This window comes from Maniola hyperantus, chromosome 11, assembly GCF_902806685.2.
Source record: "Maniola hyperantus chromosome 11, iAphHyp1.2, whole genome shotgun sequence".
Lineage (NCBI taxonomy): Eukaryota > Metazoa > Arthropoda > Insecta > Lepidoptera > Nymphalidae > Maniola > Maniola hyperantus.
In genome coordinates, this window is record NC_048546.1 from 13,141,927 (window position 1) to 13,160,986 (window position 19,060).

The following is a 19,060-nucleotide window of genomic DNA, read 5'->3' on the forward strand; positions in this document are numbered from 1 at the left end:
CAGCTTAAATTGAATGTTTGACACATATATATATTTTTTGTTTTTATTTAAAAAAATAATTGAGGGATGATAGTTGATGATACACTTAATTGTATTAAAAAAAATATTAGTGTGATATAAATTAAAATTAAAGATAATTGTCCGAATAGTATAAAAATAATATCCAAGCGGACTATTGCATCATTGCATCAAAATGCATTTCTTTAATTCTCAGTCCAATATTTAAAAGTGGTATAAACGCGATTTACATAATGCTTTTGTTCTTAGGAGCGTAATGAAATGAAATTCTAAAAATATTAGGAATCTTAGTTATTTAGGAGAATTTTAGTCCATCTCGACATATCGGTGCTTGTGTGAAGGATTATTCCTAATTATGTAGATACGATTATTATATCTAATTATATTATATAGTATTTGTATCGGCACGATATTGTTGTGAATGTGTAGGTAACGCGTAATTTTTGAGTCAAATATATTGTCTAGGTACATATTTTTGGTATATGCAACTCGGCGGTGATTATTTCGTTAGATTGAGCCATAGGATTTTATCGCCCGAGCCTTTTTTTCAGCAGCTGGGCATCTGACTTTAAGGGTATAATAATGTTATAGTTGCATTCGTACGAGCAACTTTTGTCGCTGCAACGTTTTTGTCTCAAATATAAAAGTCGAGAAAAGACTATGAAATTCGCATTGAAACATTTCCGCACTTTCATAAAAAACTACACTATGTAAACTGCGAGACGAAACTGTTGCAGAGACAAAAGTTGCTCGTGAGGATGTGTATTGCAGTTTAGATGCAGATAATCACCGCCATTTTGTAACGAATAGAGCACGTGATTTTATTACGATAATAAAATTAAATTGATGTTCTGAAATAGTAAAATATTTGACTTATATAAACTGAATCAACTGTATGATGTTATACATTTTATTTTCCAATTAATTTGTTCTAATTCATATACATTGTATTATTTCCAATTATGTTTTCTACAATAGGAATGGTTGCTTAAAAATTAAGATGCCATTCGTTAATGAGATGTATGAAATTGAATAAAATTCTTAGTTTAGTCATAATAAAGTGTATAATTAAATAAAAATTATAATTTATACAAGTCTCTATGTTTATGACTGTTAATAATAGGCAAAAATGTTTTTTTATATAAAAATCGCAACCAAAGACCTTGTCGACTAGTCTCGGAAGATTTATTTATAGTTTCGCATTTAGTTGATGTAATTTTAATTGTGTTTTGTATCGAAAAGTAGTGGTTACCATCGCTATATCAAAAAGGACAGACTGAATAATTTCCTTTTAAAATTAGATATATTACTAGGTAGTAAATGTGTATGTACATTGTATGTTGTAGATTAAAGTGCGGAAACACTCATAATACTTGGCGTAGCGTGTGTATGTTGAGTCCAATCAAATTGTAGGTTTTTATAGTCAAAACACTCGACCCGTCGTGGTGTAGGTATGGTGTTTGTAGTATGATCGCTTAAAATTATGTTTCTACCCTTATTTTTTGTTATACATATATTAATACTTCACGTGATTTTATAAAATTCTTGCAAGTACAAGCAAAACTATGTTTAAAAAATATTCATTTTCTTGGTCTCAATTTCGAATAGTCAAAAAATAATTTTGGTGTTTTGTGTTTAAATTAATTAATTTACTATTAATTTCGATCTAATTTAGATATATTTTTCAAACATGAACAAATGTATGGCGGTTACAGAAGTGGAATATTGGAATAAGACTTTTTTTTTTAATAATTTGACATCTTAAAATAAAGCTCTTTTTATAAAATATTTTAAAATTTAATTTTACCAACAGAGCTTCCGCATTTTTGCAACATAACCTATTAAATTGGTTCTAAAATAAAGTAAGTAAACACGGCCTAAAATATAGAACTCAAAATAGAATGAGCTTCTGGTAAAATAGATTTTTGAAAACCTTTATAAATGCATAATAATACCTAATAAAGATAACCATGTTTCGTAATCGAACACATCTTACAGTCCAATAGTCCATTCGATCAATATTTTTAAATTACTTTTAATAGTCCTTTAAATTATATAAGAATATCAATACCAGTGGCAGTTTTAATAGTAACTCTATAGTCTACGTATAGTGCGTAAATTTTTAAAAAGGACTCGCCATATTTACTTCATTTGTCAATTGTCAAGTCAAAAGTACATTTTGCCGTTCTAAAACGTACTTTTGATATGACAATTTACACATAGAGCAAATATGACGAGTCCTTTCTCAAAATGCATTTTATACCGATTTCCACACGTGCGATTTCTTAAACTGATTGTTATTTTTAAGTTTTATTTTTTTGTCACGATTAGAATGCCTACACCCGAGCAACTTTTGTCTCCGCAACAGTAGTTTCCGACATCAGAGACACTTTTGCCCGAAAGCGCGAAACGTCGCTTCGCTACGTGAGTGTATGCTTTCATGCACAAAGACTCGAGCTGTAGCTCAAAGATGAAACTGTTGCATGGGAGATGAAACTGTTGCATGGGAGATGAAACTGTTGCAGATACAAAAATTGCTCGAGCGTGCGCGCCTCTATAGTTAATTTAATTTTTTATTTTCCTATTGCCTGGTATTTTTACTTTTTTTAATATTTTAAAATCTTTTTGTATTCAAAGCGCGTTTTAATCTTTCAAATAAAAAAAATGCAAAAGTAATACACAGCTGCCTCTGCTATAATTTTACAATATTTTTTATTAATTTTACATACCTACAGTAAAATTATTGATTTGTGTACACAATAAAATAATTTTAACTATCAAAATATGTATGAGGAAAACAAGGTTTTTTTTTATTAATACACAATGAAAGGAATTCAGAGAATTGAATTTATGAAATTAGTTAGTGTAAATATATACCTGATTGTAGTGGCGTCTAGAAAAATCTTTGTAAGTATAAAAAGAAGAAGTATGAGAAAAATGTTTATTTGTACAGAGTTGAAGAGTTTTATGAAATCAATTTTTATGGTCAGTTCCCGTACAGCATCAGGATTCAGGAGTTAAATTCAAATTTTTTTTGGGACACTCGCAAAATTTCTCTATTGATTAAAAAAATAATACAAATTGGTTCAGAAATCTCGGAGATTTTGGTGTATATAAGTAGAAAAACACAACTCCTCCTTTTTTTTGAAAGTCGGTTAAAAAAGTAGCCTGTGTTACTCCCTGATTAATCTTCTACTTGCCTGTGAAAGTCCCGTCAAAATAGGTTCAGCCGTTACGAAGATTAGCCCATTCAAACAGACAGACAAAAAAATTAAAATTGTGTGATTAAAAAAAAACCATTTATTATTTAATTTGGGGTAGTTATTTCGAAATTACAGACATACAATTCAATTTTATTTATTAGTAGGTATAGATGATTACCGAAAGTATTTTTTAAAAATTCTCAATTCTGTACAATTCAAATATGAAAATGATCAAAAATAAGTTCTCAACTGGACTGACAGGTATTTAATTTGACATAATCAACAATTAGTCCCGGTATCCACCAAAGCCAAGTTGGGCGGATACAACAGGCCAGTCAGATTGTATTGATAGATGATGTGAAAAAATCATTACGTCATCTATCAATAATCTGATTGGTCTGTTAAACACTCTTTGTATTGGTCGATAATGGCCTTATGAATCAAACTGTAATATAATTTACTCAAATTGACAATATTTTATTTCTGAAATATCTAAATATTAGATCGTTCTTTTGTATCGTCAAAATCTGTTATGTACCTGGAGAGAAGTTAGTATAGGGCTCTCTCTGTTATGTAATCCCATACAAATGACAAAGACAAAAAGTCATTGGGTGTTAACCATTTTGAGTGACCAACCAATCGCAAATGATGCTTTGTTTTCCGTACTACTCTAGAGAATCTATGTTTTCAAAAAACATTTGAAATTTAATTCGAAAACGTATTTGTAGAGACGTTTGTGATTGGTTGGTCACTCAAAATGGTTAACATCCACTGAGTTTTTTGTCTTTGTCATTTGTATGGGTTCACAGTACCTACGGCGGTAGAAAGTAATGTACATCGACCTTTAGAAGGAGATAGCAGATTTGTAGAGCATTGTCCCTGTCGTTGAGACCGACAAACGTCATATAGGTATGAGTGACAGAGACAACGCTCTACAAAGCCGAAATGTCATTCTAATGGCCGATGTACATTACTTTCTGCCGCGTGCTGTACGTAACAGAGGGAGTCAGTTCTCTCCGTGGATTGTTTGTATTAATAAATAAGTTAATTTCTTTAAAAAACAAGTTTTGGATCGCCTCTCAGTCCAGGTACGGCCTAAATCAAATATGTTTGTCAAAGTTAATTTCCTAATTTTTTTAAGTGTAGATAAATGTTTTATATATAGAAGTAAGTATGTACTTAATAGAGAGGAATATTTGTTGCGATTATGTACAGCGTGTAAATAGTACATTATATACATATATATTGTGAATAAAACGATACATATCAATTTGTAAGTGTAGTTTTCATGTTGAGTTTGTTTTGTCCTACCCTATCTAATATCTTACCCTGCTTTCTATGGCAGAAGAGTCGTCATTTCATGAAGCTGAAGTGGAACTTGAGTTGCGCGCTATATGGCTCAGATATTCGAGCTTTCTCCTTTGCACACGTTTGAGTAACTTAGTGGATCTTCCCATTCTCTGCATCACGGTGGTATTCCATACACGATCTCTTCATGAGATTTGCAAGATTCGCCTGTACACCCAGATCTTAAACGTTTCGAGCTTGTTGCTTATCGCTTGCTTCGACCCCATACAATAAAACTTGGAAAACAGCACCGTGCCAACCGCATCCGAACAGATATTTTTAAATTACGGTCATAGAGAATTATTTTTAAAGTTTTTAACTTCGAAAAGGCGTTTCTTGCCTGTTCAATACGGCACCGTATTTCCAGACCGGTCGCCGGTATCGTCAATCATGGTTCCTAAGTATCGATATCGATATCGAAAAGATAATATCTGTATCGATATCGAAAAAATAATAGGTATCTATATTCTATACGTTATTACTTATCAGTACCCATATTATAAATTTGAAAGTGTGTTGGTTTGTTGGTTTGTCCTTCAATCACGTCGCAACGGTGCAACGGATTCACGTATTTTTTTGCATGGGTATAGGATAAAGACCTAGAGAGTAACATAGGCTACTTTTTATCCCGGAAAATCAAAGAGTTTCCATGGGATTTTTAAAAACCTAATTCCACGCGGACGAAGTCGCGGGCATCAGCTAGTTATTAATAATTGTACCTACTTAGTACTTAATTTCCTTTCTCTAGTGTACGATAGATACAACTGTGCCTTGATATAATTTATGAGCAAATTTAATACTATTTACGGGACAATGCATTTGGCAGCCGCCCACGCGCCATCGAGCAAATGGGGACAAACTGGAGCCCCTTTGTAGTACCGACCTGTGTAGGTAACACAGAGTTCTAATTAAATTAATAGAAATAGGCCTCATCATCATGATCAACCCATCATCGGCTCACTACAGAGCACTGGTCTCCTCTCAGAGTGAGAAGGGTTTTTTCATAGTCTACCATGTGCGGATTGGTAGACTTCACACACCTTTGGGAATATTATGGAGAACCCTCAGGCATGCAGATTGCAGGTCCTCACGATGTTTTCCTTCACCGATAAAACAAGTGATATTTTATTAATTAAAACGCACATAACTCCGAAAAGTTAGAGGTGCGTACCCCGGATCGAACCCCCGACCTCCGATCACAACAGAAATAGGCCTACTTTACTGTAATGAATGTACATTGCACCGTCACTGATTTTTAGCAACTCATCCATATCCATGCTAATAGGTAGGGGGAGTCCGGGAGAGTATACCCGCCTTCCACTAAAATGCTCATAAATCTTTATATACTTAAAAATCGCTATTTTCTATGAATTGTATCTTAAGCTGCACTATTTAGCTATATTTTCTCTAAATAAAGTTTGATACATAAGTAATAGTTTATGAGTAATTAACGATTTCTACCAAAGTGACATTCGGCTAATATCTCCCACCTGGGTGGGAGACTTGACCCCCCAAGTGGGGAGCCTTTATCCGGGTACAAAAATAAGCAAAATAATCATTACAAATTATAATTCTATAAAAAAAATTAATCATACAAATATGACACATAGTATTTTGTAGTAAATGAGAATTCCTTTTTTGATTGGAGCAATTAATACAAATAAACTGCTCCTCATCATGTCTTTATCATATTTGGACAGTCCAACGGATTTCATGGTCATAAGGCTCATGTTCATAACTTTCTCTTCTGCACATCTGAAACAAAACCAATTATCAATTTCATCTCCTACTTCATCCCATGGACTATCAGAGCTATTATCATGCTTGGGTTCTTCGTCAGGGTCTGTCTAACCGTCACTTGACTGTAAAACTTGTCTTTTCAATGGTCTTTTTACTGTCTTTTTCTCTTCGCTTTACCTTTTTGTTTTTTAAGTTATTTTAATTTTCTTATTTTTTGGTGCATAATTATCTATATCATCATCTAGGTCTAGTTTTTCTGGCGTTTTTTTAAAAAAATTTAGTTTTTCTGGGCTGTCTACCACGACGAAGGAGCAGCCTTTGGAATTGAACGAATCATTTGTGGTACAACTATTTTCGGTCTATGTCGTAAATCAGAATCTACCGTTGTCACATCCAGATTTTGAGATGTAGAAGCTACCTCTTCTGATTGTCTTAATATTGCAATTGGTTGCTCAGATTTTTTCCTCAGTCAAAATTGATGGTGAATTGGCTCTAGCCACCGCAGATAGATTCATGAATACTAATGCTGATGTTGAAGGCTCTGACTGACGTTGTACAGTAGATGATGAAGGTAATGAAGGAAGGCAGGACGATCGTGGTTACATCTGGAGGTAATACAAAAATATTATTGCCGGAGAAACAACGGGCGAGTTTACCCGGGGTAAAGTCTCCTCCCGACTCCAGGGTAATGTCTCCCACCCCACACAAATCTGTCAGTTATTACATTTTTATAAAAAACTATGACACTTAAGTAAAAGCTGTCTGCCGTAAATGTTACTAGGATAATTACAGTTACGATGTATATAAATGATATACTGGAATCTATTCACAGTAAGAAACAGAAATCAAATATCGAAAATTTAAAAAATTTACTTACCGGCACGAAATTTTTTAGTTACTTCTCACTACTAAACCAAACTGCCGATCGTAACGGTATCTCGTGAGCGAGGTGGGAGGCGTCTATGGAGGCTAAGAAGTGTGGCAAAGTCGCAATATCTAGTTCCACAAAGATTCTATGAGCAGTGGCTAATGTCTCCTACCTGCTAAACTCTCCCGGACTCCCCCTACTTATAAATGCGGTATTATATCTGTATGTCTGCCACATTTTCACTTTAACAGATGTTGACGAAACCTACAGAGATAAAGCAAGCAGCATGAAGCATCCCGTTCCCGGTGTTGGACAAAGGTAGTTTTTTGTCACGAAAAATCAGAGATTTCAAAAGCTAATAAACACCCACGCGGCCATCATCTAGTACAGAAATAATTCAGCATTCGAGTTTCTAGCATTCGAAGACCAAAGTGTAAAAACCAACTTTTTCTGGTAAGATCTTAAGCAACGCGTAAATAAATTACTGTAAAGTCTGTTTTTACAATAACCCGAACTGATGTTTCACAAAGCACCTGTGCGACGAAAATCTCTCGCTTTTTCACAACTTCTAGGCCTATCGTGAATTCTGTGGTAGGTAGTAAGTAGATACTCACTTATTGTTCGCCACACATAATTGCGAGCCAGTGAACTATAAAGCGAAATGTTGGAAACTGTTTCGCCAGTGCTTTATCTATATCGCGATTAAATCAACTTTAAATGTTACATTACGCGAAAGATCCAGAGATATTAGGTACAGATACATACTTATTATAAATCTCATTTGTAAGAAAACAACGGCAATTTGTTTCGAAATGCATTTCCGAGATGTCTTCTTGATTTTTAGGGTTCCGTACCTCAAAAGGAAAAAGGGACCCTTATAGGACATCTCACATCGTTCTCTTTCTGTCTGTTGTGTGTAAAGCTGGATCCGTCAAGGAAATCTAAACCTGCCTCCTGTAGAAGTGTATAAGTCCCGCAAATTGCTATTGCGCTGGAACCATGTCTCATTAACATCGAAATTTGACGTACCTATATTTAAGTAAAAATATACCATCCTGTTGATCTAGAATCAGGGGAGATATGTTCTTATAGCTCGAATAAAGGGAAAAATCCGAAAATAATTAATTTGTGGTTACATAAAAAAAAATTAGATAAGGATTTTTTGGTCATTAATACTCAAACGGCAACTTCAAAAGGAAGTTTTCGTTCGTTTTCTGACAGATGAGAATGTCACTGTCAACGAGGGGGCTGTGCGGGTATGTGGGACGTTCCCTCCCCGATTGCCATCTCAACCTGTCGCGCACACTATATCTACTTAGTGGAATAGTTCCTCTCAAGCTACCCATGCGAAGCCGGGGCGGTTCGCTAGTCAAATATATAAAAAAACATTGTGTATAAAGACCCGCAAATTGCCATTGCGCTGGATTAGGTAGATATACATGGAAGTCGTTGGATTGAATTACCTAGGTAAGCAGATGTTAGAACTGAGCACATATAACTCGGTTCTTCCTGTTTCTCTAAATCTGACGTAAACACCATATAAGAGATGTGAGCAAAAAAATAGCGACAAGCAATCAAGTGCGACCATAAATTACATTGTCAGGTTCAATTACTTTACATCTAGTATCAGAACATAACATACCTACTAAGAGCCGCACTCAGAGTCGCTTAATCGTTACTTAAGTTTAGTTAAAACGAGACAGAGCTAGGTATATCTCTCAAATAAATCTGTCTCTTTTTAACTCAATCTTAAGTAACGATTAGCGACTTTGAGTACGGCTGTTACTGTGACTTCATCTATTAGTCCCGCAAATTGCTAATGTGCATGGCCGCCATTTTAGTGACGTCAGCACACTGAAGTTTCGAGCTGATGGTATATTTTTATTTCGGCTGACGTCAAAATGACGTCATTTCGATGTTAATGAGACATGGTTCCAGCGATATAGCTATTTGTGGGACTTATACCTATTTTAAAGCAGCCGTTCCAGGTAACATACTATTATAATGTAGGTATGCCAAATAAAGTTCGTTAATTTACATCACCAATTAAAATTAATTAGCGATCGAATTATAAATATTACAAATTAAAATAACAGTACTAAGTACCTGCAAGTCTCGAAATTGAGAAAGTTAAAAATACTTGGCAATTTAAAAGCAAAGGGGCCCTGCGGCTAATCGCTGCCTATCGAGAAGTGTAAATAATCGATTTTATGTTCCGATTATTCAGTTTCTCCGCTCGATATGATAATAATTTTATGAGCCTTTAAGTAAGTACATGAAATTTTAAAAATACACACACACTGGTAAAGGTTCTTCATGTTTAATTTATTAAGTAGGTAAGTATTTGAATTATGTATTAATATTCAGCAAATAAATAATTTAAATTAAAATACCTAATCTAAAATCTAAATATAGGTATACTAGCTGATGCCCGCGACTTCGTACGCGTGGATTTAGGTTTTTATAAATCCTGTGGGTACTCTTAAATTTTCCAGGATAAAAAGTAGCCTATGTCCTTCCCCGGGTTGCAAGCTACCTCTCTACCAAATTTCGTCAAAATCGGTTGAACGGTTAAGCCGTGAAGAGCTAGCAGACAGACAGACAGACAGACACACTTTCGCATTTATAATATTAGTATGGATAAGGAAAAGGTGACTGACTGACTGATCTATCAACGCACAGCTCAAACTACTGGACGGATGGTTAAAATTTGGCATACAGACAGCTAATGTGACGTAAGCATCCGCTAAGAAAAGATTTTTGAAAATTCAGCCCCTAAGGGGTGAAATAGGGGGTTGAAATTTGTGTAGCCCACACGAACGAAGTCGCGAGCGTAAGCTAGTCCATTATAAATGCGAATGTGTGAGAGCGGTGATAGCCTAGCGGTTTTTTTTATTACCAAGTGACATTTTAAGTTGCAAGCCCTAGTTAAGTATATTTTTAATTATTTAGCAAATAATTCAAATTAAAGTAATTTAAGTTAATAAATTAGAAAAGCCGTGATAGCCCAGTGGTTAAGACGTCAGCCTCTTATTTGTAAGGTCTGGTATTAAATACTCTACAAACAGTTCACATAAAGCATGAAGAAATAAACCAAAAATTAATCACAGCATCCAGACAACAGCCGGAAAAGATGGAATCTGAGCCCAAACAAAGCACTCGCGCGTCCATATATCGGTCGTTACTTACGGAGTTACGACTCCACTATCGTATTGTCGCGATAAAGCAGACCTTACACCATCCGACACGGTCGGATTTATTTTATTCCATTACAATTTACAAGATAGTCCGTTCTTGCAATTTTACTTGGTGTTAAGTGATGATGCAGTCTAAAGCCTATTTTACACGCAAAGTTGTTAAGTAGTTAACTAATTTCAACTTAATTTTAAGTGACATAATCTGAGGCCAAACAAAGCACTCCCGCGTCCATACTCCATATATCGCTCGTTATTTAGGGAGTTACGACTCCACTATCGTATTGTCGCGGTAAAGCACACCTTACACCTTCCGACACGGTCGGATTATTTTCATTCCATTACAAGATAGCCATTGATTGCAATCTTACTTGGTGTTAAGTGATGATGCAGTCTAAGATGGTATATGGATGACTTGGAAAGGTATGGCAGTTTTTATTTACCCCATACACCTCTATCGATTTCTAAGCGGCAGCGCGGTACCGGAACGCTAAATCGCTTGGCAGCACAGGCAGCAGCAGGTATGGAGGTAACTAGAAGCGGCAGAGGCCGCCCAGCAGACCATGACTTCGTTGAGGCAGTGGAGAGTGCTTTGGACTTGTGAGTGGGAGATCCTGGGCTTGTATCCCGGTATTAGACTCGATTTGGGAATTTATAATCATGATTATCAGATAGACGTCAACTGTTGGACATAGTTCTCCTGTAGAGACTTCCACATGCCAAGGTCTTGTCCCGCCTGAATCCAGCAGCAACCTGCGACTCGTTTGATGTCGTCTGTCCATCGCTGCTCTTTCCAGTGCGAAGTCGCTATTCTAGCACTTTAAGACCTCAATGTCTATCGGTTGTACGAACTATGTGCCCTGCTCACTGCCACTTCAGCTTCGTAATCCGTTGAGCTATGTCGGTTACTCTGTTTCTCTTACGGACCTCCTTATTTCTGATTTGATCATCGATCGACATAACCTAGAGGCTATACTCAGCGCACACTCAGCGTGAGCTCCGACAGAATCGGAAAGTGTAGCGAGCCCTTATATCGCGGTCGCTCTGCCGTCGCCCGCAAATCGCTCGCCGCACACCCCTTTGTGGCACCGACTGCCGACACGCGCATTGTAGCCGCTAACACGGTAGGTGTTAATGTCTGCCGCAAATATGTAGCACGCAGAAACAAAAGTAAAAAGCTAACCAGCAGTGGGACCACTAAGACCGGTGACTCGAACATGCGCCCGCGCAATTTATTGGCGCGTAACACGGCAAGAGTAATTTTAATTAGAATGGCCTTTTAATGAATGAAGACATAAAGCATGTTACGAGATTCCGCGAGTTTTCCTCCGACTTGCGGCTGGTAGTGACTAGGCGAAGATGTTCATGGAATGATTCGTGTATTATTAAAATTAATAAAGTCAAAAACAATAATTGATGTGTAAAAAACCTACTAAATGAAAGTACATACCTAATAATTAACAGGAGCTATCAAATTCTTAGGTAGGTCATCATTCATTTCGACCAATCGCCGGCTCACTAAACAGTACTGGATCTTCTCCCGGTTGAGACAAAATTAGGTCATAGTGCACCACGCTGGTCAAGTGTAGATTGTAGATCTCACACGCTTGTAAGAACATTGCTCATGGCAGCAAGGTTTCTACACAATATTTTCCTTCAACAATTAAGCAATAGTGACATGTAATTGCTTAGAAGTTAGAACACACATAACTCTGAAATGTTAAAGGTGCCCGTAATCGAATCCCGGACCTTCCGAATAGGAAGCCGAAGTCCTAAACTACTAGGCTATGCCGAAAACTCTACCAAATTGTACCTACAGAGTCTACGCAATTGTAGTTTGTACCTAGAAAGTCTACCAAATTTTACCTACAAAGTCACAGAGTAAGGATATAATTTTCTCTATATAAGTAATATACAGTGACAATAATGGCGCTTTTGCGTTCATGGAAGAAAACTTCTCATTATATATACCTAGATAGGCTAGCTCATCTTAGCTTCTGCATATCTTTATCGGGATAAATACCTATCCTGCATCGCGTCCATAGAATACCTTTATCTAGTAACCAATTAGGTAGCTACATCGGCGCGTAAATTGGAGATACTAACTCCTGCATCGCGCTATTGTTTTCAGCTTCATATTAGGTAGGTATTTGGCTGCTCACATCGCTAGAATACCCTCATCTTAGTCACCAATTACAGTGATACGCGAACCAAGGCTTGTTTCTCAAAAAACTGGCCAAGTGCGAGTCAGACTCGCGCACCGTACTACAGACGTATTTATTCGACATTTTGTAGTTTGTACGATAAATCAAAAACTGTTATGCATAAAAATAAATAAAAATCTGTTTTAGAATGTTCTGATAAAGCCCTTTTATATGATACCTCACTTGGTATATTAATCTTACTTTGAAAGTTGAAAATACTAATATTATGAACAAATATTTAAATATTTTATTCAGGATGTAACCACAAATTCACGGTTTTCAGATTTTTCCCCTTAAGTGTGCTATAAGACCTACCTACCTGCCAAATTTTATGATTCTAGGTCAACGGGAAGTACCCTCTAAGTTTATTGACAGACAGACAGATAGACAGACAACAAAGTGATCCTATAAGGGTTCCGTTTTTCCTTTTGAGGTACGGAACCCTAAAAACGCATGTACCTCTGTCTTTTCAGGTTCCGTAGTCAAACAGTCTGGTTGCCTGTCTGTCCAAATGTCACAGCTATAGAAAACGGTGAAGGAAAACATCATGAGGAAATCTGCATACCTAAAAAAGGCGGACCGTGCGAGCAAATTGTGCACGATAATTAATTGTTATACAGAGTGTAACCAGAACGGTAGCGAAACTTAGCGTCATTGTTATATTACCTAAACCCAATCCAATACCAACAACCAACATTGCCTCATTTTGTAGTTTTAGTGATTTAGTATTTTTCAAACCCGCTATGTATAGCGTGCAAAGCTCGAGTCAATGGGCCTACTTACGCATGGCCTACTTATGCAACGTCAACGACCTCTAGCGTCACTCGTTTTATTTGCAATGTATCGTTAAACTTTTACAAAATATAGGATTTTGTAAAAATATTTTTTCGCGTTTTTTTTGTGGTATCATATCAGTAGGTACTGTAATCATCAGTATTATCACCTGTCTATGTTTTTGCTAGCGTTCTGCTTACACCCTGTATTTACCTACTGCGGGGTAGGAACCTACTGTAGCAATAGCGTGGTGGACTATGACCTCTGAGAGGAGACCTGTACTCAGTAGTGCGCTAGCGATGGGTTGAGTTGAGTCTTGAGATGACGATGATTGTAACAATAGTCAGTATAACATACATTGTGAAACACGAAGCAAAACACTTGGAAGAAAAAGATTTGTGTGATATCAAATGACACTAAATCTTTAGTCAATCAATTTATATTCATAAACACGCAAATCAGTTAAGATGAGAACAATGCAGATGGCTACTCGATGTGATGACGCGGTGTTTTGAATATAATGCGACGTTCTGCCATTTTCAGCGCGAGCCACCTAACACCGGTTCATCGACACGGCCTGACGAATAGATTGATTTGTGGTGACCATGAGTTGTGGGAAAACGTTGGGGGAATTTAAATTTTATAAACTTTTCTATACAGGAGAAATTTTAACGTCCGCGTCACTTGACTGGTTCTTTTAAATATAAATTAGAATTTCAATGTTATTCATAATTTAGCATGATGCCAGATGAGTGTAATTTTTTGAGATGTGAGTCGCGTGATTTCTGCTACATTCGGTTTCATATTTAAAGTCCGAAAAGATAACAATGGCTTAATGCTTACTTCACTGTCGCAATTAAAAGTTCAAGATAATGAACGAAACAAAAATCACAGTATAGAAAGAGAAACTTGTATTGAAATGATGCGGGCCCTACACCGCGGCACGCTGAATGCATTGCGTCAACAGCCATCTCTGGCACACGCCGTTTTTGGCGAAGAATGTGTCCAACTGTGGCGTGGCGATTAGAAAGACCTAGAAGATGCAAATTACTGTCACCATGATAAGTTCAAGATAATGAACGAAACAAAAATCACAGTAAAGAAAGAGAGACTTGTATTGATTTGATGCGGGCCCTACACCGCGGCACGCTGAATGCATTGCGTCAACAGCCATCTCTGGCACACGCCGTTTTTGGCGAGGAATGTGTCCAGCTGTGGCGCGGCGTTTAGAAAGTCTAAATACTGACGGAAATCGGTTTTACGAACACATTTCACGTCAAATGAAATATAGATCGTGGCGTAACGATATTATTTGTCTCGATTGTGGACTGATCTTAGATATTGAACCTAATTGAAGTTTGTTTTCGATATTTGAACAGGTATGAATATTGGGCAGAGTTAGTAGAATGACAACCTCGCACCGAAAAGCGCAGCGTTGGAAGACCTCCCACAAGGTGAACAGACGACATCAAACGAGTCACATGAACGCGCTGGATTCAGGTGGCGCAAGATGTGACGTGGGGAAGTTCCTACAAGAGTCAAAGAGAGGAATTAGTTTTTTTTAAATCCCATGGGAACTCATTGATTTTCCGAGATAAGCATAGGCTACTTTTTATCCCGGAAGATCATAGAATTCCCACGGGATTTTCAAAACCTAAATCCGCGCGTACGAAGTCGCGGGCATCAGCTAGTCGGTTGATAATGATGACGATGATTGAGTAGGTAAATATTGAGTACCTATCTAAGTAGGTATAAAACATTTTTTTTTATAGTGTTTTACCTACACATAGAGGAAATTTCTAAGTAATTTTAAATACGTCATACCTACCTATTAAAAAAAGCGGACCGGCAGGAATCGAACCTGCATCTAGTGAGATCGTGCCCGATCGGGCGTGTATGTTTTTATACCTAAATATAAAAAAATATTTAGGTATAAAAATAAACCACAAAAACAGTAAGGTAGTAAATCTGGCAATAATTTCTATGGACAAATCAACGGAGAGTAGGCGGAAGGAAGGAAAATGTATTAATTAATTATTCGTTATACTTAGAATAATAAGTTAATTTTGTTATTATGGATAATATCACCCTACTGATATTATAATAATTGAAATAAAATTTAATTAAAGCAGGAGAAATACGTCAGGGCCTTTCCCATTTAAGCTTTTGTACATTTGTGTACATTTCAGGTAAATGCAGTTTAAAATTAATCCATCCGTCCATCTATCCATCAGCCTGTATGTATTGCCGCCACCTTTGGTCTTATGCCTTAAGGCCATCGGTCCAGCGGGTTGGAGGTTGTCTGGCGCCCCACAGTGTGTTTTTCGGTTTGCGGCAGAGTATTGTAAAAAGAATTGTTGTTCCGGGTTCTGTACCTCAAAAGGAAAAAAGGAACTCTTATAGGATCACTTCGTTGTCTGTTTGTCTGTCCGTCCGTCGTGTCTGTCAAGAAAACCTATATGGTACTTCCCATTGAGCTAGAATCGTGAAATTTGGTAGGTAGGTAGCTCTTATAAAACCTGACTTCTTCGCCATACTCCGAGCAAGGACGGCATCCTTCTGGAAAAGACTGACACACAGTACAAACGCTATCTTGTGTGCTGTTGTAGAGGATCTTAGTAATCCTTTTACAAAACATTGGTCCAACCTGCATCGGTGCGATAACACCTTTACTTAGATTACTTTTTTAAATTGTTAGCTCCATTTTTTTTACATTTATATTCTATTCTATTCAATTTTAATATTAATTTAATCCGCTTCATACTGTGTATATTGTTATGGGTTGTATTTTCATTGCCTGAAATAAAATTTATTTATTATTATTATTTATTTAAGTCTTAGAATTCAAATCTCATTTAACCAGGTTCAAAATGTCCCATTAACAGAGGTAATTTAATGAATAAGGACCTCATTGCAACTCTCAATAATAGAGGTTTTCACTGTAGTAATAGAGTTTCCTTACCTCGAAAACTGAAAAGTGATGAAGATGGTAGTATATTTAGTGTTCATAGGTGTCTATGTCATACTTACCATATAGGTACATAGGTGAGGTGACCTACGTGACTTTTCTTATCAACTATAAATGACTCATGTAGAAATTCTTGTTTAGCGATTCCAAATTGTAATTAAATAAGGTCATCCTCATATATAAGTCATGATACTGATTACTGACACAATAATATGGTAATGTAATATGGGGAAAATTCTGAAATAAACGATTATTAACTTACTATGTTAGGTACCTATCTATCAGCTAGGTATGCAGGTACTTACTTGGTGAAAATAATCCATAACATACCATAATATATCTATCTACATCAGTACACATATTATAAATGTGAAAGTGTGTTTGTTTGTTGGTTTATTGGTTTGTTGGTTTGTCCTTCAAACACGTCGCAACAGAGCAACGGATCGACGTGATTTTTTGCATGGGTATAGTTAAAGACCTGGAGAGTGACATAGACTACTTTTATCCCGGGAAATTAAAGAGTTCTCCCGGGATTTTTAAAAATCTAAATCCACGCGCACGAAGTCGCGGGTTAGCTAGGCCATTGTAAATGCGAAATTGTGAGACACTGAGAGCGATGATAGCCTAGTGGTTAGCGTCAGTCGTCCTCTTCGGAGGGTCGGGGGTTCGATACCGGGTACACACCTCTAACGTGCTATTCCACCTTCGCGAAGTTATGTGTTTTGAGCTCTTTTGCTTACCTACTGGCGAAGGAAAAAATCGCGAGAAAACCATGCAGGTTTCCTCGAGTTCAAGAAAACCTATAGGGTACTTCCCGTTGAACCAGAATCATGAAATTTGGAAAGTAGGTCTTATAGCACAAGTAAAGGGCAAAATCCGAAAACTGTGAATTTGTGGTTACATCACAAAAAAATGTGTTCCTGAAAAAGAATTTACTAAATCACATATAGGTATATGGATGGTGGAGACCGTCACTAACTTGCAGTGTTCTACGTAAAAGTGTTAGGTATATCTTGGCAGTAGCGTACACAGGGTTTGAAGCCAGGGTAGGCACTAGTTAAGAAGAAGCCTGTTTACTGGCTGGTAATAATGAAATATATGCATTGAGCTTTATAACTGGGGTAAGCAGTGCATTTATGCCTCTATGACCTGCACGCCACTGTATCTTGGTATAAGATGGTACCACGGACTAGAGATTCCGTTATCTGTGGATGGTACTGATTTTTTACCTAGGTATCTAATATCTACTATATCTAATGCTGTCACTTGTTGTTGAGCTCCAAAAAGTGACAGCATTAAGAAAACCAGCCAAGCAGTGGCGGATTTGCCCTAAGGCCCAGTAGGCCCGGGCCTAGGGCGGCTAGATATTAGAGGCGGCCAATCATGACAAAAATCACTTTTTTTTAATAACAAAAAAAATTGCACCTGCTGCGCTCGCGCTCCTATTTATCATTGGATTGTATTTTACTGACAAATCAAAAGAAACATTTTTAATCCCCTCCCCCCCCCCCCCCCCTCCCCCTCCCCAATCAACTCATGGCTACAATGGGTGTTGAGAAAGGAGCGGCTGGTACTTACGAAATCCTGGGGCCTAGGGCGGCCAAGACTGCAAATCCGCCACTGCAGCCAAGTGCGAGTCAGGCTCGCGCAACGAGGGTTCCGTACTACAGTCGTATTTTTTCAACATTTTGTATGATAAATCAAAAACTATGATGCATAAAAATAAAAATAAATCTGTTTTAGAACGCACAAGTGAAGCCTTTTCATATTATGATACACCACTTGATATAAGTAGTTATCTTACTTTGAAAATTGAAAACACTAATTCATGACCATAATTTAATTTTTCCTGTGTGATGTGACTACAAATTCACGGTTTTCAGATTTTTCCCCTAATGTCCGCTATAAAACCTACCTACCTGCCAAATTTCATGATTCTAAGTCAACGGGAAGTACCCTCAGGTAGGTTTCTTGACAGACAACAAAGTGATCCTATAATGGTTCCGTTTTTTCTTGTGAGGTACGGGACCCTAAAAATTAAGTGACGTGGTGCAACTGGGCCTTAGATACTTTTAGAAAATGAGGTCAAAAACCTTTGGCTTGTAATAAAATAGTCTTAAAATGGAAAATGGCAAATTGATTATCTTGGTGGGCGAGCGAATAAAGGTATTAACGAACAGATTTTCGCTAACAACACCATAAAACACCTAAAAACGAAAAACGCGAATAAATTTCCATTTGTTTTGTTAGGTATAAGCCTAATTCCCTTCCTACGCCATCTGGGGAACATATTTACTGTTAGCTTAAGTTACCTTAAAAGTTTTGTTTCTTTGTAAAGCCTAAACGCACGACAAGGGAACTTCTTACAAAACGTCTAGGCTTCGACGTCACTGGCAGGCGTAAAATGTTAGTACCTACATTTGACACTAGGTAGGTACTTACCCCTGAGGTAATTTCTAAATAATTTTAAATACATATCACATATCAAAAATTGCGGAACCCCTAATGTAGCTTTATTTTTCTTTGATTCCACGTCACCATAGCCTAATAAGTATTTGACATATCGTCGATTCAGGATCAAACCGAGCGTTGCCTCAGTCTAGTTCACTCTGGTAGAGTTCCTTGGGTCGCAGGCGTTCGGCGCATCAACTGAGAAAAACCAATTTGCTCTTTAAATTTTTCACGAAGGGATTCGCGTGATCAGAGCATTAATTTAAGTATTAGTATTAGGTAGGTATGTAGGT